We start from the raw sequence: 26,983 nt of genomic DNA, 5'->3' as shown, positions 1-26,983 counted from the left end.
GGCAACGGCCGCTAGTCTAGACGGAGATGGTTAAACAGGTTTCCACGGTGTAATGAGTCCGCGTCTCTTCCCTCTCTTCCCTTCTTCTTTTAACATGACAGCTACAGACGGCTGTGTGCTGATTTCCTAAAAAGGAATGAACAACTTGTCTCCCCTTTTCGGGATTACGGGAGTTGTGCAGTCAACAACCACAATGTAATGGCTGAGAGTGCCCCATGTCACCAACATAATATTGCACATAAACATATAAAATTGTATTTTGGACTCAAATTGTATTTCTCTATGTTCATGGAACAAATACCCTATATTTAACTAGGCATGTCAGTTAAGAACAATTGAATAAGATATTATTTTTTCATCGTAGACGGGTCATGATTTTACATGCGCTATGTAAAGGCAGGCTCTCAGATTAATCTATGGAGAGATGAGGGGGCCTGGTTTACCCGCAATTGATGTGACTGCACAGCGTGCTGTGACTCAGTGGTCTGGAGTCTCGGGCTTGAAAAGGGGAGGATAGCTCAAATATTGAGCGACTTTGAGCTGCTTTTTGATTGGTTCTCATATGCACGCTTTTTGAATGCACATATCCCCCCCTTCCTCGTCAACTTGCTACGCCCCTACTAGAGAGGTAAACAAGCCAAGCTAAAGTTAGCTAACTAAAACTGTGGGGAGAAAAACTATGATTAATCTTTCTCAAAAGGAGATATAGAGATGACACTGCCACATAGTAACAACGAACATAGGGATTGAATTAAAATAGGAGCAATTTGAAGCATTTCAAGCCTTTGTTCTATGGGAGGATTTATTGGTGGATTTGGGGAAAAGCCTCATTTAGCAGCTAGTTAGCTGGTTCTAGTCTTCAAGAAGCTAGGAAAACAACCTCAAATAATGTCAATCGTCTCCCCGCTAAAGGCTGTGGTGGACGGAGGACCAAATCCGCGAGGCAACAGCCCTGGTCTCAGAGCGGTGGTTGTGGAGGAAGACAAGAATGCTATATGGAGGGTGCATGCGACCTTGACTTTGGAAGAATGGGAAGGCTGTTTGGGAAACCCGGGAGAGATGTGTTGGCCTCAGTCATATAGCCCCAACATCGTCAGAATTGTTGTGGATGACGTCCATATGACCTACATATGGTATGTACAATGACCTAGAACTATACTTTGACGGTATAGAATGGCACTGCGATGGATACATGTAATGTTGGAATGTACATTATAGTGATGGCACACCAGGGAATGACTGATTGAAAGTTTTTGTATTTGTACATACATAATGAGTAATAAGTGTTTGTTTGAATGACACCTTTGCATGATAGGCCTAAAAGACGTTGACTAGCCTAAGCAAAGTGATAGGACTGCATCATAAATGACAGGGTGACAGGCAGTATAAGGGTACTTATACTGGATTAAACTACTGTATGGGAACCCCACACACAAAGTTTTCTTATGCAAGAACTACTAGCATAGTAATCAAATGTGCTTCAATATCTTTATATTGTTACCAATTATACATTTATTCTGAATGAGGATGGGAATTAACAAGCTATAGCCTACTTTTTATCATGGTCAGCACTCCAACAACAGTATATTTCTGTAGGGGTCAGGGCTCAAAATGAAAACGTACCTTTCGGGAGAGTTTCAGTAAGCTTGGAGAACTGCGTTCTTTGGTGAAATATTACTATATATGAGCACATGATGTTCAGAATTTATATCAGGGAACATTATTTGAGTGACAGAGAGAATTAAACATGAGGAGCCATGTTGAGAAGGCATCACTTACTATAGATTATAGCCCATTTCGACTGCCTACTTTACTATGGGCCATTGCCACTAATAGATTGTCTTCAATGTAAAACAAAAAGCTCTAGGTCTTTTAATGAGATGTTAATGTTGTGTCATTTCCAAATGCCAACAAATTATACTGTTGGTAAAATGTCTTCTTAGTGCCAGCAGGACCTAGTGACATACATATATATACTGTATATAGAGAGACACAGAGAGAGATGTTGTACAACATGTGTGGGTTATTATACTATTCAGGTGTTATGCATAGTCATAACAAGCAATGTATAGTTCAGTTGCCATGGTGTCAAGTTCAAAATTAACGGTATACATCTTTGTGATTGTATGAACTACAGCATCATACCCCCCTCTCTTTTCTCTTCACTTCTCCTGCTGTAAGATGTAGAGAAGATGAAGTAGGTAGTACCTGCAAGGGGGTGATGTGGAGGACAACAGACAATGGAAAAGCTCAGAGACCCAAGCCAGCAGTCCGCCACTGACATACTAGGTGTGCCACAAATGCGCTGGCTAGGCTACCTAGAACTTTTAGTTCCAAATTATTGACTCAAATGAACCTATCAACATAGTAATGACATACACTAATTATACCAAACATTAAGAACACCTTCTTAATATTGAGTTGACTATGATCTATTAATGTATAGGATACTTCATGTTCATGCATTGCCAAAATTAGGGGGCAGGGAGGAAACTTTCCAGATATGACCTTGGGTAGTACAATAGTACCTAGCTACCTAGAATGCATGGCTCATTCACATCATTGCCCTACTATGTAAACAGAGGACATCCAAGAAAGAAAACTATTAACTTCAGTGGGGTATGGAAATGTTCAGCCTATAATTAGAAAACCAATTAATTTATAACTAAAACATACATATGATTAGCTAGCCGATTTCGAGTTGATAGCAAGCAAGCTAAAGTTATTAGCTGGCTGGCTTTCTATGGGCAGAACAATGCTAGCTAACGTCAGCGCTGCTCCACAAGATCTTAACATTTAACAGGTTGCAGTTAAAATCAAATAAAATTGTATTTGTCACATATGCCCGAAAACAACCTTATTGTGAAATGCTTACTTACAAGCCCTTAACCAACAATGCAGTTCAAGAAATAGAGTTGAGAAAATATTTACAAAATAATCTAAAGTAAAACATTTTAATAAAAAGTAACACAATAAAATAACAGTAACGAGGCTATATACAGGGGGTACCAGTTCCGAGTCAATGTGCGGGGTTACAGGTTACAGGTCTCTCTTAGATCCCAAGAGAATTCTCGTCGGTGATTGTCACAGCCGTGTATATTCCCCCTCAAGCCGATACCACGACGGCCCTCAAGGAACTTCACTGGACTCTATGCAAACTGGAAAACATATACCCTGAGGCTGCATTTATTGTAGCTGGGGATTTTAACAAAGCAAATTTGAGAACAAGGCTACCTAAATTCTACCAGCATATTGATTGTAGCACTCGTGCGGGCAATACACTGGATCACTGCTACTCTAACTTCTGCGATGCATACAAGGCCCTCCCCCGCCCTCCCTTAGGCAAATCCGACCATGACTCCATTTTGTTATTACTGTCCTATAGTCAGAAACTCAAACAGGATGTGCCCGTGATAAGAACTATTCAATGCTGGTCTGACCAATCGGAATCCACGCTTCAAGATTGTTTTGATCACGCGGTCTGGAAAATGTTCCGGGCAGCCTCAAAGAATAACATCAATTTATACACTGATTCGGTGAGTGAGTTTATAAGGAAGTGCATTGGAGATGTTGTATCGACTGTGACTATTAAAACCTACCCTAACCAGAAACCGTGGATAGATGGCGGCATAAGTGCAAAACTGAAAGCGCGAACCACCACATTGGTGGCTGAATATAAACAGTGTAGTTATTCCCTCGGCAAGGCAATCAAACAAGATTGTCGGTATAGGGACAAAGTGGAGTCGCAATTCAACGGCTCAGACATGAGACGTATGTGGCAGGGTCTACAGACAATCACAGACTACAAAATGAAAACCAGCCACGTCACGGACACCGACGTCTTGCTTTCAGACAAACTAAACACCTTCTTTGTTCGCTTTGAGCATAATACAGTGCCACCTACGCAGCCCGCTACCAAGGACTGCGGGCCCCCCCTCTCCTTCTCCGTGGCCGACGTGAGTAAGACATTTAAACATGTTAACCCTCGCAAGCCTGCCGGCCCAGACGGCATCCCTAGCCGCGTCCTCAGAGCAAAGCGCAGACCAGATGGCTGGTGTGTTTATGGACATATTCAATCGCTCTCTATCCCAGTTTGCTGTCCCCACATGCTTCAAGATGGCCACCATTGTCCCTGTACCCAAGAAGGTAAAGAAAATTGAACTAAATGACTATCGCCCCGTAGCACTCACTTCGGAGACTAGTCAAGGATCATATCACCTCCACCTTACCTGCCACCCTAGACTCACTTCAATTTGCATACCGCTCCAATAGGTCCACAGACGATGCCATCGCACTGCACACTGCCATATCCCATCTGGACAAGAGGAATACCTATGTCAGAATGCTGTTCATTGACTACAATGTTGGGAAAAGAGGGTTCTCTAAATCAGGGGTGTCAAACATTCGGCCCAATCGTTCAGGGAACAAAGTCAATATACTTTAAAATGTCTAAAACCAAATCAAAACTTTGTAGAAATTATAAAGAACCTAGAGTCATACAGTTGCTTGACTCTTCAGCTCACTAATAATCACTGTGTGCAGTTAATGGGCCTACATTTATACAGTTTCTTGACTGTCCAACTCGCAAATAATCACTGACAGTCAAGGAGAATCGAAATTACCAAAATGATGAATAGACGACTATTTATTGCAAATTGTGACGGCAAAGAAGTATAACACATTTTCAGTTCAGCCCTCTCTGACTATTTTACTGTTAACTTACAGAGACGTACGAGATACCAGACCCGGTCTCGGAGATGGCTAACTCTGGAGATCCCTTTGATCTCCACTGAGTTCCGTAAATCTGCTTTTAGTTTTTTTGCACCTTACTAATCTCCAAGGTTCTCTAAAATGTGATCAATTGGTGCCTCCTGGGAAATTCCAAAGGCTAATTGAGGAGATTTTTACTGAAGAATGTTTTTATTTTCTATGATTGTGTTTTGCTTTTCATGTATTGATGTGAATTTGTATGTGTATATTAATGTGTATAGTGTATATTGATGTGTATACAGGGATCATCTGTAAAAGAGACCTTGGTCTCAGCATGACTGATTACTTGAAATCACTTATTCATAATATGTTGATGTTGATCACATAATGAATTTAACCTTCATATGAAGCACGTAAGACTATTCCATCAATTGAAAACAAAAATCACATAATGACTACACTGGAACAACATTATTATAAAAAATGCTGCTAATGCACAGGACACCCAGAAATGCAGGTGTCTCACTGCAAAGATTATGCTTACAGTAGTTCCAACAATGTGTTGCATCTGTTCTCATCCACGTGTATTTCATATTTAGTAGTTTATAAGGATCCCCATTACCTACAGCCGAAGCTGCAGCTACTCTTCCTGTGTAACACACTAAACATAAAACTCAACATAATACATAACATTATTAGACAGGTACAGAACTACATAAATGATTATATAAAAAAATCAAATAAATATATATATATTTACACAATGATGACAATACATAGCATTAATAGACAGGTACAGCACTAGATACATTCAAAATAAGAATACACACGTTCAGATTTTTATGCCTTAGCAATCCGTTCAACATAATAACGGCTACACTGCAGTCATCCATTTTGTTACAGTGGTTTACTGTTACAATTGCAGGTCCCAATCCTAATCTCTCAGAACCAGTTCTGTAAACACGAGCAAGAATCTCAGAACATTAGGAACCACCCGTGTCCTTGGTTCTCCAGTTTGACGTCAGCACTATTCATAGAAATAATTTGATTCATAGATGTGAGTGAAAGGAAAACGACAATGGCAATGCAAGAATTCCTCCTGCTAAGGGTGAAACCACAGTTTGTCCCCTACAACCATTCTATTCAGCTCATAAATTAGTCACAGATGGAGTTTCCTCCAGCTAAAGTTGACATTTAATCCTTCACTTTAGCTACACATGTGGACTTTATAGAGATCCATCACTTCACTACGTTCAGTAAATTGAACAGTCATCAGATTGGGGCTTTTCCAAAGTCTGTCACCCCCTGCTCATGGCAATGAGCTACAGATGGAGTTTCCTTCCTACTAAGGCTTCAATTTAATCCTTCACCTCAACATCATTATCATTAGATGGGCTTCACTGATGTCCTTCACCCTGTCTAGTGCATAGAAATGAACAAAACCAAACATTTGCTGTGTTACAGTCTACCGCTCATAAAGGGTTAGCTGCGAGGCCTTTGGACTTATTCATAAAAGGAATAAAGTCCGCTTGATATGGAGTTTCCTTCATATCATAAGCTTTCAACAACCAGGTGTCATATGAAGTGCAGAACCACTAGGTACAAGATGTTGTGTGTTTCTCACAATATGAATCACCAGTCAATATTGTTTTGGGAGGGAAATAACTGACAAAACACCATATTACAGTGAAATTGTTCCAATAGACCTTAACAGACAAAAAATCTATCAATCTCTGGGGACATAAGCTGACATTGTCAGCTCTATTCGTTACATAATGGCATAAAACATGGCCCACACATGCATGCTACTCTGACTCCGCCATCAAAGACCATATATAGCCACAGCGCTATAAAATACTGTATCTATTGTTTGCGCTCCTCCTGCATGATTGGATCCATAAAAACGTTGCTTGACAAAAGGCAGATTATTTATTGTGTTTCTCCACTTCAAGTAGAAAGCATGCGGGTCAAGTCGCCCCTGGGCTATAACATAAAATCTGTGTCAAGAACAGAGGGAGTAAAACATACACCGAGCTCTTTCCACTGAATACATATCACAATGTTAAGTCAAGACATAAAAGAATGTTAGTAAATATGATGGAGGTTGAATCTAAAGCTGCATAATGCTGAACATTTTTTTATTTACACACTTTGAGTAGAACGTTTAATATTATGGTCAAGGTTGGTGTTTTCAGAGAAAGATTTGATGCAATTTCCATTTCATTTTTTTGAATAGCTATCCTAGGTCCCACATTTTCCTTGGAATGTTTTCATTACTCTGCTATCATCTTGATTACCTACCTTCCTATGATTGCCTCTCCCCATGTCTCCACTGTGACCTGCTTGCTGATAAGGTTTCTCCAATTTGAAAACAATTGCACAAACGTCATGCGAAAACACATGAGAACGGAGCAAGGACACTAGTGCTATACCCCATGCACTGTTCTGACCTCAGCAATGTTGCTCATCCACATTCTACCCTGTCAGCAACAATTCTAATGTGTCAGCATATTAACACTTTAGTTAATGCTGGTTGCAAACAGGAAGGCAATGTATGTCTTTGAGCTTCTGAACCACTGGTTAGATGTAATTTATTTTATCCTGCCCTGGGGACGCATCAAGCCCTCATTGGGGTTGGGTGTATGGGTGTGGGGAAGGGAATGTGAACCCTTTTGGTTCCCCAGGACCAGGTTTGAGAAGCACTGGCTCTGAACAATGTAAAAATGTCCATGACCTTGAATGTACCTGACCCTCTGACCCATCTAAATGTATGTAACTGTATGAGGTAATCTGAAATCATAATATGTGTAATAACTTGAAATCTGAAGCAAAAAACCCGGAATGCTCAAAAGTTTGGGGTCACTTAGAAATGTCCTTGTTTTCCATGAAAACATACATGAAACGAGTTGCAAAATGAATAGGAAATATAGTCAAGACGTTGACAACATTATAAATATAGATTATTAATTGAAATAATATATTGTCCTTCTAATATTGCTTTCGTTAAAGAATCGATTTGCAGCAATTACAGCCTTGCAGACATTTGGCATTCTAGTTGTCAATTTGTTGAGGTAATCTGAAGAGATTTCACGCCATGCTTCCTGAAGCACCTCCCAGAAATTGGATTGGTTTGATGGGCACTTCTTACGTACCATACGGTCAAGCTGCTCCCACAACAGTTCAATAGGGTTGAGATGTGGTGACTGTGCTGGCCACTCCATTATAGACAGAATACCAGCTGACTGCTTCTTCCCGAAATAGTTATTGCGTAGTTTGGAGCAGTGCTTTGGGTCATTGTCCTGTTGTAGGAGGACATTGGCTCCAATTAAGCGCCGTCCACAGGGTATGGCATGGTGTTGAAAAATGGAGGGAAAGCCTTCCTTCTTCAAGATCCCTTTTACCCTGTACAGATCTCCCACTTTACCACCACCAAAGCACCCCCAGACCATCACATTGCCTCCACCATGCTTGACAGATGGCGTCAAGCACTCCTCCAGCATCTTTAAATTTTTTCTGCATCTCACAAATGTTTTTCTTCGTAATCCGAACACCTCAAACTTAGATTTGTCTGTCCATAACACTTTTTTCCAATCTTCCTCTGTCCAATGTCTGTGTTCTTTTGCCCATCTTAATATTTTCGTTTTATTGGCCAGTCTGAGATACAGTATGGCTTTTTCTTTGCAACTCTGCCTAGAAGGCCAGCATCTCGGAGTCGCCTCTTCACTGTTGACGTTGAGACTGGTGTTTTGTGGGAACTATTTAATGAAGCTGCCAGTTGAGGACTTGTGAGGTGTCTGTTTCTCAAACTAGACACTAATGTACTTGTCCTCTTGCTCAGTTGTGCGCCAGGGCCTCCCGCTCCTCTTTCTATTCTGGTTAGAGCCAGTTTGCGCTGTTCTGTGAAGGGAGTAGTACACAGCGTTGTACGAGATCTTCAGTATCTTGGCAATTTCTCGCATGGAATAGCCTTCATTTCTCCGAACAAGAATAGACTGACCTGTTTCAGAAGAAAGTTATTTGTTTCTGGCCATATTGAGCCTGTAATTGATCCCACAAATGCTGATGCTCCAGATACTCAACTAGTTAAAAGAAGGCCAGTTTTATTGGTTCTTGAATCAGGACAACAGTTTTCAGCTGTGCAAACATAATTGCAAAATGGTTTTCTAATAATCAATTAGCATTTTAAAATTATAAACTTAGATTAGCTAACACAACGTGCCATTGGAACACAGGAGTGATGGTTGCTAATAATGGGCCTCTGTATGCCTATGTACATATACCATAAAAAATCTGTAGAATAATAGTGAAGACATGAACTATGAAATAACACATATGGAATCATGTACTAACCAAAAAAGTGTTAAATCAAAATATATTTTAAGTAGCCACCCAAGTATTCAGACCCCTTGACTTTTTCCACATTTTGTTACGTTACAGCCTTATTCTAAAATTCACGCAATTAAATCCCTCAAATCTACACACAATACCCCATAATGACTAAGCGGAAACAGTTTTTTAGAAATGTTTACAAATGTATAAAAAAATAGAAACAATATAATGTAAATTAAATACAATTTACATAAGTGGTCAGACCCTTTGCAATGGGACTCAGAATTGAGCTCAGGCGCATCCTGTTTCCATTGATCATCCTTGAGATATTTCTACAACTTGATTGGAGTCCACCTGTGGTGTATTCAATTGATTGGACATGATTTGAAAAAGGCACACATCTGTCTATGTAAGGTCCCACAGTTGACAGTGCATGTCAGAGCAAAAACCAAGCAATGAGGTTGAAGGAATTGTCCGTAGAGCGCCGACACAGAAGCCCAGACTTGAATCCGATTGAACATCTCTGGAGAGACCTGAAAATACCTCTGCAGCGACGCTCCCCATCCAACCTGACAGCGCTTGAGAGGATCTGCAGAGAAGAATGGGAGAAACTCCCCAAATACAGGTGTGCCAAGCTTGTAGCGTTATACCCAAGAAGACTCAAGGCTGTAATTGCTGCCAAAGGTGCTTAAACAAAGTACTAGGTAAAGGGTTTGAACGCTTATGTAAATCTCATATTTTAGTGTTATTTTGAATACATTTGCAAAAATGCCTAAACCTGTTTTTTCTTTGTCATTATGGGGTAGCGTTTACATAAGTATTCAGACCCTTTACGCAGTACTTTGAAGCACATTTGGCAGTGACTACAGCCGAGTCTTCTTACGTATGACGCTACAAGCTTGGCACACTTGTATTTGGGAGATTTCTCCCATTCTTCTCTGCAGATCCTCTCAAGCTCCTTCAGGTTGGATGGGGAGCGTCACTGCAGAGCTATTTTCAGGTCTCTCCAGAGATGTTCAATCGGATTCAAGTCTGGGCTTCCGTGTCGGCGCTTTACGGACAATTCCTTCAACCTCATTGCTTGGTTTTTGCCAAAGAGTTCAATCTTGGTTTCATCAATCCAGAGAATCTTGTTTCTCATGGTCTGAGAATCATTTTGGTGCCTTTTGGCAAACTCCAAGCGAGCTGTCATGTGCCTTTTACTGAGGAGTGGCTTCTGTCTGGCCACTCTACCATAAAGGCCTGATTGGGGGAGTGCTGCAGAGATGGTTGTCCTGGAAGGGTCTCTCATCTCCACAGAGGAACTCTGGAGCTCTGTCAGAGTGACCATCGGGTTCTTGGTCACCTCCCTGACCAAGGCCCTTCTCCTCCGATTGCTCAGCTTGGCCGGGCGGCCAGCTCTATGAAGGGTCTTGGTGATTCCAAACTTCTTCCATTTAAGAATGATGGAGGCCACTGTGTTCTTGGGGACCTTCAATGCTGCAGACATTTTTTGGTACCCTTCCCCAGATCTGTGCCTCGACACAATCCTGTCTCGGAGCTTTGCGGACAATTCATTTGACATCATGGCTTGTTTTTTTTCTCTGACATGCGCTGTCGGCTATGGCACCTCACTGTATATAGTCAGGTGTGTGCCTTTCCAAATCATGTCCAATCAATTGAATTTACCACAGGTGTACTCCAATCAAGTTGTAGAAACATCTCAAGGATGACCAATGGAAACAGGATGCACCGGAGCTCAATTTCAAGTCTCATAGCAAAGGGTCTGAATACTAATGTAGGTAAGGATGAGGAAAACATTTTATTTTATCCATTTTAGAATAAGGCTGCAACGTAACAACGTGGAAAAAGTCAATGGGTCCGAATATTTTCCGAATGCAATGTAATTTCCTGTTTTTTTTGCATACAATATAGCTCAATATTTGTATTTATTTTATACAGTCTGTTTTTCTCGTCTTTATCAAGGGTGGAAATAATTATGGATCTGACTGTATATATAAAAAATGTCATTTATTTTAGTAATATAAGTACTGTGTATTGAGGACCTAATGATGGCACTTGTATTTTGAATGAACTATATGTAATTAACAGAGGTACGTGTATAAGAGCTGCAATATACATTATAATAGTGTTTAAATTACACGACATCCAGTATACATCAACGCTGGATGTGAGGTTCAATATAGTCAAGATAAAATAAGTACAGTACCATATAACTGAAAAGGAGAGATGTTAAGTGGAGAGGTACTGCGACTTCTTGTTGAGAGAGGATTTAAAAACCCACCACTTCATTAACAAGGTGCACTTGTGAGAGCCTGTACATCAATTATGTTGAAAGGCATTAGGCATGGAGACTTGCACTTAGCAGAAAATACATACTTTACTTCAAAATAGCTGATCTTGTAGTAGATAGAATCCCACAGTAAAGGCTTGGCACAAGCAATTAATCACTAAAGAATGATCAAGTCTTGAAAAGGCTTTTTCAAAATGTCAATTGTTGATGTCCACATAATGGGCCTGTACAACACTTAAAGGAAAATTCCATCTAAAAACGATCTTTTAGTATTTGCTTCATTTGTCCATTGTTGATATAGTGGAGTTTTCTTTTCACAATCTGACGTAGAATCTATGATAATTCCTGCATAAAGTAAGATTATGCATTTCAAGCATTATTTGGGACCCTGGAACCGCTGAAATTCGTATTGGATATCATATTTCAAAAGCTGTAATTTCATAATGTATTTTTTTTATAGTCTTTGTTTTCTCAAGAAGGGGATAAAAAAATCACATTTTCATGCCCTGACCTTCATCAATCATAGTTTTAGTTGACTTGCGCTCACATGCTCCTGCAATTCACAATGCTTCTCAGTTTGATGTGAAATATCATTACTTGTGACAAAGAGCATAGTCATCAATTGACCTTAGCGGTCATGGTGAAATGGTATGAAGTTCCACGTCAATGTCATGCATTTTGTACTGTACTCTCTAACCCTTGCTATGTCAAAGACTTTTCCATTTATATTAAATGAAGTAGGTCCCTGGTTTGTTTTGACAGATTAATCAAGAAATATCACCAGTTTAGTGATATTGATGGTTTATCGAAACTGATGGCTTCTATGGTTGTGACTTTACATAGCAGGTTAGGAAAACTAACGCAGCAGGTTATTAAAGGGATAGTTTACCCAAATTACAAATTACACATTGATTTCCTTTATCCTTTAAGCAGTCTATGGACAAGGTATGACAGCAATCCATGCTTTGGCTTCATTTCCCTGGCACTGAAACTAAACCAAAGCATACATTGCTGTATGCTTTGTCCATAGGCTGCATACAGGGTAAGTCCATAGGCTGCTTACAGGGTAAGGAAACCAATATGTAATTTGGGTGAACTATCCTTTTAAGATATTGAAAGTAGCAGGTTAGGAGAATTAGGTTAAGTTTAGGAAAAGGGTTAGGCTTAGATAAGATGCAACAGTTGTCCCCGACACAACCAGGGTTTGGCTCAATTCAGAAATGAATTGAGAATGCGTCATGAATTCCAAATAAATTCTTGAATTTGACTTGAAATAGTAAACAGGATACAGAATTGCAATTCAAATTTAAATGAAAGGAAAAATAATTGAATTCAGTGATATTCAATGAAATTCAAATTCCATGTATTTTCTATATTAGGTGTAGTCTATACAAATATTAATGTTTTACGTAAAACATCAAACATGTTGTTATTTACATGGATTTAAAATATTGTTGAACATTTTTTTTAGGACAAACTCTTAGAATGAATGATCAAGGAAAACAGAATTTGTATGTGAATATTCTAAGTTATGATATTTCATGAATCACTTAAATTTGGTTCAATATGATGTGAATGCATTAGTTTAACCCTCAAGTTGACCCTAAGGCCTTCAAAAAGAAGCCAAACAAATGAAAAATAATTGGCTATTATAAGCTCTAAGGTTAAAATAGTACAGTCGTGGCCAAAAGTTTTGAGAATGACACAAATATTCATTTTCACAAAGTCTGCTGCCTCAGTTTGTATGATGGATAATTTGCATATAGTCCAGAATGTTATGAAGAGTGATCAGATGAATTGCAATTAATTGAAAAGTCCCTCTTTGACATGCAAATGAACCGAATCCCCCCCCAAATATTTCCACTGCATTTCAGCCCTGCCACAAAAGGACCAGCTGACATCATGTCAGTGATTCTCTCGTTAACACAGGTGTGAGTGTTGATGAGGACAAGGCTGGAGATCACTCTGTCATGCTGATTGAGTTCGAATAACAGACTGGAAGCTTCAAAAGGAGGGTGGTGCTTGGAATCATTGTTCTTTCTCTGTCAACCATGGTTACCTGCAAGGAAACACGTGCCGACATCATTGCTTTGCACCTAAATCAACCATTTATCGGATCATCAAGAACTTCAAGGAGAGCGGTTCAATTGTTGTGAAGAAGGCTTCAGGGTGCCCAAGAAAGTCCAGCAAGCACCAGGACCATCTCCTAAAGTTTATTTAGCTGCGGGATTGGGGCACCACCAGTACAGAGCTTGCTCAGGAATGGCAGCAGGCAGGTGTGAGTGCATCTGCATGCACAGTGAGGTGAAGACTTTTGGAGGATGGCCTGGTGTCAAGAAGGGCAGCAAAGAAGCCACTTCTCTCCAGGAAAAACATTAGGGACAGACTGATATTCTGCAAAAGGTACAGGAATTGGACTGCTGAGGACTGGGGTAAAGTCATTTTCTCTGATGAATCTCCTTTCCGATTGTTTGGGGCATCCGGAAAAACGTTTGTCCGGAAAAGACAAGGTGAGCGCTACCATCAGTCCTGTGTCATGCCAACAGTAAAGCATCCTGAGACCATTCATGTGTGGGGTTGCTTCTCAGCCAAGGGAGTGGGACACTCACAATTTTGCCTAAGAACACAGCCATGAATAAAGAATGATACCAACACATCCTCCGAGAGCAACTTCTCCCAACCATCCAGGAACAGTTTGGTGACGAACAATGCCTTTTCCAGCATGATGGAGCACCATGCCATAAGGCAAAAGTGATAACTATGTGGCTCGGGGAAAAAAAAAACGATATGTTGGGTCCATGGCCAGGAAACTCCCCAGACCTTAATCCCTTTCAAGAACTTCTGGTCAATCCTCAAGAGGCGGGTTGAAAAACAAAAACCTACAAATTCTGACCAACTCCAAGCATTGATTATGCAAGAATGGGCTGCCATCAGTCAGGATGTGGCCCAGAAGTTAATTGACAGCATGCCAGGGCGGATTGCAGAGGTCTTGAAAAAGAAGGGTCAACAGTGCAAATATTGACTCTTTGCATCAACTTCATGTAATTGTCAATAAAAGCCTTTGACACTTATGAAATGCTTGTAGTTATACTTCAGTATTCCATAGTAACATCTGACAAAAATATCTAAAGACACTGAAGCAGCAAACTTTGTGGAAATTAATATTTGTGTCATTCTCAAAACTTTTGGCCACGACTGTATATGAAAAGTGATATATTCTTTGGTATCTGGAAGTGTGGCCTGTCAGATTCAATGAAACTAATAATAAGAAGAATTTGTTCTTAACTGACTAGCCGAGTTAAATAATGGTTAAATATATATATTTTTTTAACTCATGTTCTCTGACTGAGTGGAATTTCTTTGAATTGCACTGAATTAAATTCTACTTCCCATCACTCAAATTTAAATTCTGCATCCTGTTGGTTTTTGGCTATTTCAATTCGAATTCCAACTCAATTCCAAACAAATTATTTAATAAGCTTCCCCATAAATGAAAGGATTAAACCATTTTGATCAATAACTCATTTTACCGGGAGAGTAGGCTAGCATTGCCTTACTCTGTGACAAATATATTACAGAAATATTATTTGATAACATAGCCTAATCATTATAAATCAAAACTGTTGTAGCCTATATAGTAAAAGTCCTTCCAAGGTTTACAAAAAGGACAAACCATGAGCCAGGAATAGTCTACTAACAGAGTTCCCATTCTTGATTCCTATACCTGACTTTCTAATTCAAAGGCCAAACTGTGATCCTGCAGGAAAAAAAACAAGGCTCCATCCTTCTGAGTTGTAGGCCTAGTCGTGAAATAACAAATTAACTTTTATTGCTGTATAGCCCAAGACCTTGGAGCATTATAGACTCCTGTGAAACCTTGTATGGTTGTCATTTATAAAACAAATTCGACTTTTCGTCATTTTAGTGCCCTGCCAATTTTTCCCTTTTTCTTTCCCTTTTTTGTTCAGCGATATCTCCCTCATTATTTTTCTACAGCCAACAAGCCTATCTGGGCTTGTTAGACCATATACTACTGGGAGTTAAGGCGTTTACACTTTAGCATCCCGCTCACCAGCTTACGATATTCTTCCTCTTTTATTAGTTGTCTCTCCCTAACCCCAAGACAAGGAACCATTGTGTGTCTTTATCCAAGTTAAGGGCTTACATCCTATTGAGAAGACACATAGAAATCGACTGTGTTTAAGCTAGGTGGAGGTATAAGTATCTAAATTTGTATATATGGTTTGATGAAATTACATTAACGTCTCGAGACACTTAATTAACCCCTTAACCAAAATGTATGTAAAAATCTGTTACACATGTTTCAAGGAGTATATATCAGCCTGTTTTTGAGTGTTGTTTTATCAAGTCCTTTCCCTTTTCTTTTTGCGTTGGGACTCATAATGTGCATGGAGAGCCATGACTACTTTATATCTCAAATAGCAAAATGCTAAGTTTTTGGACACATTAAGCCCAGTCCTGGACTTAAGCAAGTTCATTGCATTAGGGTGGTAGGTAGCCTAGCGGTTAAGAGCGTTGAGCCAGTAACCAAAAGGTTGCTTATTCGAATCCCTCAGCTGACTAGGTGAAATGTGGATGTGCGCTTGAGAAATGCACTTAACCCTAATTGCGTCTGGATAAAAGCATCTGCTAACATGTAAGACACAGGTCTCTCTCTTGTAATATTCCAATGCTGAACTCCAGAAGCCAATTTATTTAGACAGTTTGATGTATTACAGATTTTATATGTTCTTTAATACTTCCTCTGTGTTTCTTTCAGCATAGCTCCACTTTAAAGAAACTGCAGCAGGAATTAAGACCAATTCAGAGCAAGATAAGGATTAACCATTTCTCACACTTCCCAGGGAAGAAAATTATCTTCTACTTTCTAAATCTATTTTTTTTCTAAATCTTCAATTATGTCTTTTCCATCATGAAATGAATTTACCCAAAGAAATGACATGCCCTTAATCATGTCTAATGGCATGTTCCTGCTAAAATATTTCTTAATTTAAAGTGCATGTTAGTGACCTTGAATGCTGTCTATAGACCTGACAACTCTTCCTCCATTAAATCGTATTTTATTGCTCCAAAGCGCATTCAGTCCAACAAAGAAAGCAGAGACGTTTGAGCAACATAATTACATCACAACAAATAATAAAAAACCTCAACCTTGACTCGTGATAATATAATCATCCAAGCCTAAATAATTTCCCTTATAAAAACTTTTGGCCAGTCTAAGCTCCAGCAAATGTATTTCTTTGGAATACTTTTCAGGCGGTTTATTTAGATTCAACCATGGATAAAAAGCTTTTCTTTAAATTACATAGCCACTTAGATTATTGCAAGGACAAACAATGTGAATGTTTTTCTTCAGTTGAACAGGTCACTTAGAGAAAAACACATTCGTTTTATTATTTCTATTGCACTGCTTTGAAATTGTGGAAGAAGTATATACATTTTACGAATAAGTGATATTTTAAGGCTATATTCTTAACATACCGTGTCAGAAAAACAGGGACACTGACCACAGGAAAATGCAATGTTAGTACCAGGTTAATAACTGAGTGCAAAGCAGATTGTGGAACAAGATTGTCAAAGCCAATGAAATAGCTCTGTAATGAAGTTATGTGCATTGTCAAATTTCAAACATTTCTTCATATCCATCCACAACCAGTTGTAGGTAGTTTGAGTAATAGCAGGAAATTAGCTTAAACAATTCTATAAAGTATTTATAAATCTATAAAGCAACACATTTTTTCTCTCTGCTCTATAGCAATATGTGTAGAATTGCAGGAAATTATCTTTAAAACAGCAACATTATCTCACAGCCTCATGGCAAAATGTGTAGAATAGCATGAGATTAGCTATGAAACTGCACATTTCTCTTTTTGCCTCATGGCAAAATGTGTAGTGATGTAAGTTTTTTCAACATCTGAGGGGGGGGCTTGCTCAGAGCTTGTTCTGGCCTGCTTACAGTGGATTAGTCTTGGTTGGATGTTGTCGTGGGTTTGCCACCATCCCTTAATGCTTTTAACTGAAGCACAGATGGCTGTATTTGAACATGCCCTCAAGCATGCGAAGGCATCTAAGCCTGAGTGTTTGCATCTGCATAGCCATGTGCCAGGCATGTGCCCATCTCCCCATCACTTGATGAACAATGTCAGCCAGGCATTCACCACAAGCCACATTCATGGCCAGTGCCACCACTACCCCCTAAACAGTAAAAACTGCATGAATAATCTCCCCACCAGCACTTGGCTGGACAAAACAGGAGGAGAGAGAGGGGAAAAGAGTGCATTCACATGGGGTGAAGCACTGAGCTAGAATGCCACAGGGGAACAGGAATACCCTCCTTCTTGTATTGTCACATGCTAATAAGTGAGTGAGTTCTGTTTTTGTCGCTTGTCAATTCCCTGCCATTGAAACGATGGCTAAATCCATGACAGTATTCAGGCTGCCCGTGGCCCATTCAGAATGAGAGTGCCTCCGAGACTACAGCGATGTAGATAATCCACCTTGAATCCTGAGAGGTGGACAGGAAATGTAAGCCACATGCTTCTGATGGCTTTATTCTGTAGCTGCAACAATGAAGGCCTCAGTTTGTGATACATAAACTGCACAGTGTTGCTGACTTCCAAACCATTGTTGTTAAATCTCATACTGTATTGACTGATTTTGCTTTGTAATATAGACTGTTTATTAATAAGATTGGATAGTGTAACTTGTGAGGGCAGTAGGCAATACCACAAGTATAAATCACACAGGTTAGAAACATTATAGTAACAACAGCTTTTTTGCATACTATTTACTGCTCACGTTGATTGAATCATGCCTGACTGATCTTTTATTCAAGCCCATTGAACCATTAGTCAAACAATATCCACCTGAATCAAATAAATCCAAGTTCTTATCAGTAGTATAATGCTTAGAGCAAATAGGAGCCAATAATGTATGATCTTTGAATACTTTGAGCTCTTTTATAAAAATAGTGGCCATATTAACAATGTCTTAAAGTAACTGTCCAGTGACAGTCCATTGTTAAAATAACATATTATGTTAACTCATACCCCAAAAATGTTGTTGACTCATCGTATACTCGCATTTGTGGCCAAAGCATAAATTGGAGAAAAGCACTTTAAAAACCTCACCTCAAACAGGCCGTTTCAAAATTGCTTGCCATTTCCTCAGAGGATGATGTAATCCTCCTGAGGAGGATGAACTGGCCAATCAGCGGTCTACTTACAGTTGAATCGGAAGTTTACATACACCTTAGCCATATACATTTAAACTCATTTTTTCACAATTCCGGACATTTAATCCTAGTAAAAATTCCCTGTTTTAAGTCAGTTAGGATCACCACTTTATTTTAAGAATGTGAAATGTCACAATAATAGTAGCTAGTGATTTATTTCAGCTTTTATTTCTTTCATCACATTCCCAGTGGGTCAGAAGTTTACATACACTCAATTAGTATTTGGTAGCATTGCCTTTAAATTGTTTAACTTGGGTCAAACGTTTCGGGTAGCCTTCCACATAGCTTTCCACAATAAGTTGGGTGAATTTTGGCCCATTCCCCCTGACAGAGCTGGTGTAATTGAGTCAGGTTTGTAGGCCTCCTTGCTCGCACACGCTTTTTCAGTTCTGCCCACACATTTTCTCTAGGATTGAGGTCAGGGCTTTGTGATGGCCACTCCGCTACCTTGACTTTGTTGTCCTTAAGCCATTTTGGCACAACTTTGGAAGTATGCTTGAGATGTTGCTTCAATATATTCACATAATTCTCATTCCTCATGACGCCATCTATTTTGTGAAGTGCACCAGTCCCTTCTGCAGCAAAGCACCCCCACAACATGATGCTGCCACCCCTGTGCTTCACGGTTTGGATGGTGTCTTTGGCTTGCAAGCCTCCCCCTTTTTCCTCCAAACATAACAATGATCATTATGGCCGAACATTTCTATTTTTGTTTCATCAGACCAGAGGACATTTCTCCAAAAAGTACGATCTTTGTCCCCATGTGCAGTTGCAAACCGCAGTCTGGCTTTTTTTATGGCAGTTTTGGAGCAGTGGCTTCTTCCTTGCTGAGCGGCCTTTCAGGTTATGTCGATATAGGACTAGTTTTACTGTGGATATAGATACTTTTGTACCTGTTTCCTCCAGCATCTTCACAGGGTCCTTTGCTATTGTTCTGGGATTTATTTGCACTTTTCGCACCAAAGTACGTTCATTTCTAGGAGACAGAATGCGTCTCCTTCCTGAGCGGTATGATGGCTGCGTGGTCCCTTGGTGTTTATACTTGCTTCCAATTGTTTGACAGATGAATGTGGTACCTTCAGGCGTTTGGAAATTGCTCCCAATGATGACCCAGACTTGTGGAGGTCTATATATTTCTTTCTGAGGTCTTTGCTGATTTCTTTTGATTTTCCCATGATGTCAAGCAAAGAGGCACTGGCTTTGAAGGTAGGCCTTGAAATACATCCACAGGTACACTTCCAATTGACTCAAACAATGTCAATTAGCCTATCAGAAGCTTCTAAAGCCATGCCATCATTTTCTGGAATTTTCCAAGCTGTTTAAAGGCACAGTCAACTTAGTGTATGTAAACTTCTGACCCACTGGAATTTTGATACAGTGAATTATAAGTGAAATAATCTGTCTGTAAACAATTGTTGGAAAAATGACTTGCGTCATGCAGAAAGTAGATGTCCTAACCGACTTGCCAAAACTATAGTTTGTGTAAAAACGAGTTTTAATGACTCCAACCTAAGTGTATGTAAATTTCCGTCTTCAACTGTACATTAATATTTTTAAGAACCGGTATACGCCCACACCATTATTTTGTTGGGGTATGCCCACACCATTCCAACACAGATAAGCTGCTTTTTAACATACTTAATTAAATAATTTTTTGGAAGGAAAACTATTTAATTAATATTGTAATTAACTATAGTACATATTTCCTAGAAATCTGGAAACACTGGGCAGTTACTTTAACACCCTTGCAGCATGCGATGGTGAGCTGTGTATCAAAACCAAAGATGATATGCAAAACAGGATAGTAATTACTGTGCATGAGCAATAGGAAGCATATGAAAGGCCTGGGTAGACTTACCAATTATCTACCCAACTCTTCATAGGGCATATCATTTGTTCGTAGGTTAGGACTACTTTCATCTTCAAACATGTTCTATGCTTTGATTATACCGTGTACATGTATTGATCACATTTTTAAAAGATTATACAATACTGCTTCACGGCTTACCATTTTTGACCATTGCATCTGGTATGTCTATGAAAAGGAAAACAGTCATGTTGTATGCACAACAAAATCTCACAGTTTTACCAATTTCAACTTTCAAGTTTTATTAGTTGTACGGTATGTACAGGATACACATGGTATTCACCGTCCGACAAAAGACTTACTTGCAGGTTCCTTCTCGACAATGCAACAACAATAAGATAAGAATGCGAACATAAAGTAAATGGCTCAGTAGAATAGAATAACCCTTTTAGCATCAGTATAATACAGGAAGGCACAATTTATAGTACAATATTTACACATGTATCAGAGAAGGGGGGATTGGGGGCAAATGCTTAAATTGTGTAGTATTAGCAATAGTAAATACGTGTCTGGTAGCAGCAGTTATAGCATGAATATATATGTATTATGTATGTCTGTGTGTGGGTGTCTGTGTGTGGGTGTCTGTGTGTGTGTGTGCATGTGTGTTAAGGTACGGAGAGTCAGTGCAGGTGGTCAGTCCAGTTGTGTGATCAGTAATTTTATGGCTTGTAGATACCCACAGGCTCAGAGACGGTTTCTATCAGTCATCATGCTCCGATACTGTCTGCCCAACGGTAAGGGAGTAAACAGCTTGTGGCTGGGGTGTGTGGGGTTCTTGATTATTCTGCAGGACTTCAAGTTGATCTCCTGGATGGGTAGGTACACAGCCCCAGTGATTTACTGGGCTGTCTTCACCACAGGCTGGAGGGCCTTCCGGCCATGGACGGAGCAATTCCCATACCAGGTGCAACTGGTCAGGGTGCTCTCGATGGTGCAGCGGTAGTATTTGGAGAGGACCCGGGTGGCATGCCACATTTCATCAGTCGCCTTAGGAAGTAGAGCTGTAGTCTTAAAAACAGTGTTGGTGTTGTAGGCACATGTCAAGTAATCGGTGATGTGGATGCCAAGGAATTTTAAACTGCTGACTCTCTCTACTACAGTCCCGTTGATGTGGATCGGACACACCCTTGTGTTAAGAATCAGTGTGGAGGAGGTGTTGTTGCCAATCCTCACAGCCTGTTGTTTGCCCGTCAGGAAGTCCAGGATCCAGCTGCAGAGGGTTGTGACCAGACCCAGAGCTCTGAGTTTGGAGGGAACAATAGTGTTGAATGCTGAACTGTAGTCAATGAACAGCATTCTCACATAGGTGTTCCTCTTTTCCAGATGTGTTAGGGCCATGTGAATAGCGATGGAAATGTCATCTTCCATGGATCTATTGGAGCGGTAAAGAAATTGGAGTGGGTCCATTGTCAGGGCATGTGGCCTTGATGTGGGCCATGACCAGCCTCTCAAAGCACTTCATGATGACAGGGGTGAGTGCGATGGGGTGATAGTCATTTGGGCATGTCACCTTGGTTTCCTTGGGCGCTGGGATGATGGAAGTCTACTTGAAGCAAGTGGGTACTACTGCCTGGGACAGGGACAGTTTGAAGATGTCCGAGAAGACACCCGCCAGCTGGTCAGTGCACGCTCTGTGGATGCGGCCAGGGATGCCATCTTGGCCTGTGGCTTGGTGAATATTCACTCTTTTGAGAGTTCTTCTCACATCAGCCTTGGAGAGCGAAAGCACCTGGTCATCCAGAACCTTCCTCGATGGCTCGGTAGCAAGCGTTGGACAGAAGGATTACCAGGACGCGTACTCAGAGCATGCACTGACCAGCTGGCAAGTGTCTTCACTGACATGTTCAACCTCTCCCTGACCCAGTCTATAATACCTACGTGTTTCAAGCAGACCACCAAAGTCACTGTGCCTAAGAACGCCAAGGTAACCTGGCTGAATGTCTATCGCCCCGTAGCACTCACATCTGTACCCATTAAATGCTTTGAAAGGCTGATCATGGCTCACATCAACACCATTTTTACATTTTTTTTTTTTTTATCCCAGTCACCCTGGACCCACTCCAATTTACATACCACCCCAACAGATCCATAGATTACGCAATCTCTATTGCATTCCACACTGCCCTTTCCCACCTGGACAAGAGGAATACCTATGTGAGAATGCAGATCAGCATTCAACACCATAGTGCTTTCAAGCTCATCACTAAGCTAAGGACCCTGGGACTGAACACCTCCCTCTGCAACTGGATCCTGGACTTCCAGACGGGCTGTCCACAGGTCGTGAGGGTAGGTAACAACACATCCGCAATGCTGACCATCAAAAAGGCTCCTCGGCGGTGCTTGCTTTGTCAGTTTTGGAGCCCCTCCTGTACTCCCTGTTCACCCAATACTGCGTGGCCGCGCACGACTCCAACACAATCAAGTTTGCTGACGACTCGACAGTGATAGGCCTGTTCACTGACAACGATGAGACAGCCTATAGGGAGGAGCTCAGAGACCTGGCAGTGTGGTGCAAGGTCAACAACCTCTAACTCAATGTCAGCAAGACAAAGGAGCTCATTGTGGACTGCAGGAAATGGAGGGCTGAGCATGCCCCCATTCACATCGACAGGGCTGTAGTGGAACGGGTCGAGTGCTTCAAGTTAATCCATGTCCACATCACTAAAGCTCTATCCACACACGCTGACACAGTCATTAAAAGGGCACGACGATGCCTTTTCCCCATCAGGAGGCTGAAAAGATTTCTACAGTTCTACAGATCCACCATTGAGAGCATCTTGACTGGCTGCATCACCGCATGGTATGGCAATTGTTGGCCATTACATCACTGGGTGCGACCTCCCTGCCATCCAGGACCTCTATACCAGGCGGTGTCAGAGGAAGGCCCAAAAAATTGTCAAAGACTCCAGCCACCCAAGTCATAGACTGTTCTCTCTGCTACAGCAAGGCTACCTGGACTATCTGCATTGACGTTTTTTGCACAAACATTTGACTCATCACATATCTACCTCAATTACCTCGTAACCCTGCACATCAAATCGGTACTGGTTCCCCGTGTAGCAAATTATTCCATGTGTTATTTCATAGTTTTTCATGTCTTCACTATTAATCTACTGTGTAGAAAATAGTAAAAATAAAGAAAAACACTTGAATGAGTAGGTGTTCTAAAACTTTTGACCGGTAGTGTATATAGCCAAGTTATCATTAATGTAGATGTATTATTACTTGTATTGCTACATGCTTTACTTTTCTATTATTTCTTTATTTTATTTCTCTCTGTATTGTTGAGAAGGGCTTGTAAGTAAGCATTCCACTGTTAGTCTACTCTTGTTGTGTATGTGACAAATGAAATGTGATTTTTAGCATAGAATGTGGAGGGAGGCTTTGGTGGCCACCACACAGCTGGATTTGTATTGTCTTTTTGCATCCCTAATGGATTTGCGGAGCTCGTACCAGCTTGCCTTGTTCACATCGCACACTATTGAGTCGTTGTGGTTCCTGCTGACATTGAATGGTCTCTCAGCATGGTATGAATTTCTCCGTTCATCCAGGATTTTTGATTGGGGTATGTCCGATTTGTTATTGTGGGTACAACCTCATCAAAACATTTCCTTATGAAGCCTGCGACTGACGATGTACGGTGAGCTCCAAAAGCATTTGGACAGCAACAAATGTTTTGTTGTTTTGGCTCTGTACTTCAGCACTTTGAAATTATTCAATGAGTATGAGGTTAAAGTGCACATTGTCAGCTATAATTGGAGGGTATTTTCATCCATATCGGGGGAAGCATTTAGAAATTAGGCACTTTTTGTACATACAGTGCATTCAGAAAGTATTCAGATCCCTTCACCTTTTCCACATTTTCTTATGTTAGTCTTTTTCCCCTCAGTCTACACACAATACCCCATAATGACAAAGCAAAAACAGGTTTCTAGAAATGTTTGCAAATGTATTAAAAATAAAAAACTGAAATGACATTTACATAAGTATTCAGATTATAGCCACAAGTCTTCTTGGGTATGACGCTACAAACTTGGCACACTTGTATTTGGGAAGTTACTCCCATTCTTCTCTGCAGATCCTCTCAAGCTCTGTCTGGTTGGATGGGAAGTGTCGCTGCACAGCTATTTTCAGGTCTCTCCAGAGATGTTTGATCGGGTTCAAGTCCGGGCTCTGGCTGGGCCATTCAAGGACATTCAGAGACTTGTCCTAAAGCACTCCTGCATTGTCTTGGCTGTGTCCTTAGGGTTGTTGTCCTGTCTAAACAGGTTTTCATATCTCTCTTGTACTTTGCTCTGTTCATCTTTCCCTCGATCCTGACTAGTCTCCCAGTCCCTGTCGCTGGAAAACATCCCCACAGCATGATGCTGCCACCACCACGCTTCACCGAAGGGATGGTGCCAGGTTTCCTCCAGACGTGACGCTTGGCATTCAGGCCATCTTGGTTTTATCAGACCAGATAATCTTGTTTCTCATGGTCTGAGAGTCCTTTAGGTGATTTTTGGAAAACTCCAAGCGGGCTGTCATGTGCCTTTTTACTGAGGAGTGGCTTCCGTCTGGCCACTCTACCATAAAGGCCTGATTGGTGGAGTGCTGCAGAGATGGTTGTCCTTCTGGAAGGATGTCCCATCTCCACAGAGGAACTCTGGAGCTCTGTCAGACTTTGGGTTCCAAACTTCCACAATGGCCAGTTCTAGGAAGAGTTGTGGTGGTTCCAAACTTCTTCAATTTAAGAATGATGGAGGCTACTGTGTTCTTGGGGACCTTAAATGCTGCAGACATTTTTTGGTACTCTTCCCCAGATCTGTGCCTCGACACAATCCTGTCTCTGTGCTCTACGGACAATTCCTTCGACCTCATGGCTTGGTTTTTTTCTCTGACATGTACTGTCAACTGTGGGACCTTCATATTGACAGGTGTGTGCATTTACAAATCATGTCCAATCAATTGAATTTACCACAGATGGACTCCAATTAAGTTGTAGAAACATCAATGATGATCAATGTGAACTGGATGCAATTGAGCTCAATTTCGAGTCTCATAGCAAAGGGTCTTAATACTTATGTAAATAAGGTATTTCTGTTTATAATCTTTAATGCATTTCTAAAAACTTGTTTTTGCTTTGTCATTATGGGGTATTGTGTGTTTATTTTTATTTAATCCATTTTAGAATACGGCTCTAAAGTAACAAAATGGGAAAAACGTCAAGGGGTCTTAATGCTTTCCGAATGTACTTTAGTCCCCCCATTTTCAGGGACCCAAAGTATTGGGACAAATTAATTTGTGTGTATTAAAGTAGTCAAAAGTTTAGTATTTGGTTGCATATTCCTAGCACACAATGACTACATCAAGCTACATATTTGTTTCAGATAAATTTGTGCTCAATCGAAATCAATGGTAAATAATGTATTGTCATTATTGAGTCACTTTTATTGTAAATAAGAATAGAATATGTTTCTAAACACTTTACATTAATGTGGATTCTACTATGATTTTATCATGAATAATGATGAAAGTTAGACACACATATCATATCCCCCAAAAATGCTAACCTTCCTTGTTATTGTAATGGTGAGAGGTGAGCATTTTGGGGGGGTTGATATTTGTGCGTCTAACTTTCTCACTCATCATTATTCACGATTCATTCAAGACTATCCATAATTATGGTAGCATCCACATTATTGAATTTGTCCCAATACTTTTGGTCTCCTTAAAATTGGGGGACGATGTACAAAAAGTGCTATAATTTGGTTCAGTCAATATGGATTAAAATACCCTCAAATTAAAGCTGACAGTCTGCACTTTAACCTCAGTCTTTTTTTCATTTCAAATCCACATTTTGGGAGTACAGAACCAAAGCAACAAACAATGTGTCACTCTCCCAATACTTTTGGAGTTCAATGTATACTCCTCATTGTTGATGGATGAGTCATGTGTGGATGAATCTTTGAACATATTCCAATCAGTATTCTAAAAAAATTGTCCAAACGTCACATTTCAAAGTGTTTTTGAAACACTGGGATGACTCCTGCTCAGCATCATTCCGTTTCTCCAAAAATCACATTTGGAAGTAAGGTTTTGGATAGGGTTAAAACATTACATTTAGGCAGTTAAGGTAAAACAAAACAAAATAAATGAGTGTATACCACTGAGACTGAACACGTGAACTCAGGATCCATAGGGTCCACAACACCCTAGCAAAACCCAAGCCTACTTGATGGTAATAGCGCTCACTGTTGCTGCTAGTGGCTGGTTTTGAAGGCATTTCCCTGCATTCTCAAGGCATGTACAGACGTCCAATTTCGAAGTCAATCTTGAACAAACTGCCTGGTTATGCATGAATATAGCCATGTTTCTCTTTATTCTCACCGTTTCTTCTCAGAACGAAGGGAAAAGGTACAAAAGGTGCCCAACGGGAAACTATTTATCTGGAATAAAAGAGCGTATATAAAGACTTCAGTAGACTGAAAATAAATAAAACATGTGCATTCTTTCACTGTCCTTCCTGTCCCTTAGCCACAAGTCTTTG

The 26,983-nt window shown here is 40.4% G+C and overlaps 1 long non-coding RNA gene across 1 annotated transcript in view; it reads left to right on the top strand.

The window, feature by feature from the left end:
• The first annotated feature begins 643 nt into the window (after positions 1-643).
• Positions 644-26,983, top strand: part of LOC106565898 (uncharacterized) — a 57,906-nt gene continuing 31,566 nt past the window's right edge. The window contains exon 1 of the long non-coding RNA XR_001319757.2: positions 644-1,133. This is a non-coding gene — a long non-coding RNA (uncharacterized lncRNA). The remainder of the gene's footprint in view (positions 1,134-26,983) is intronic.

This window comes from Salmo salar, chromosome ssa01 (genome assembly GCF_905237065.1).
Source record: "Salmo salar chromosome ssa01, Ssal_v3.1, whole genome shotgun sequence".
In the NCBI taxonomy this organism is placed as follows: domain Eukaryota; kingdom Metazoa; phylum Chordata; class Actinopteri; order Salmoniformes; family Salmonidae; genus Salmo; species Salmo salar.
This window is presented reverse-complemented; position numbering and strand designations above follow the sequence as displayed.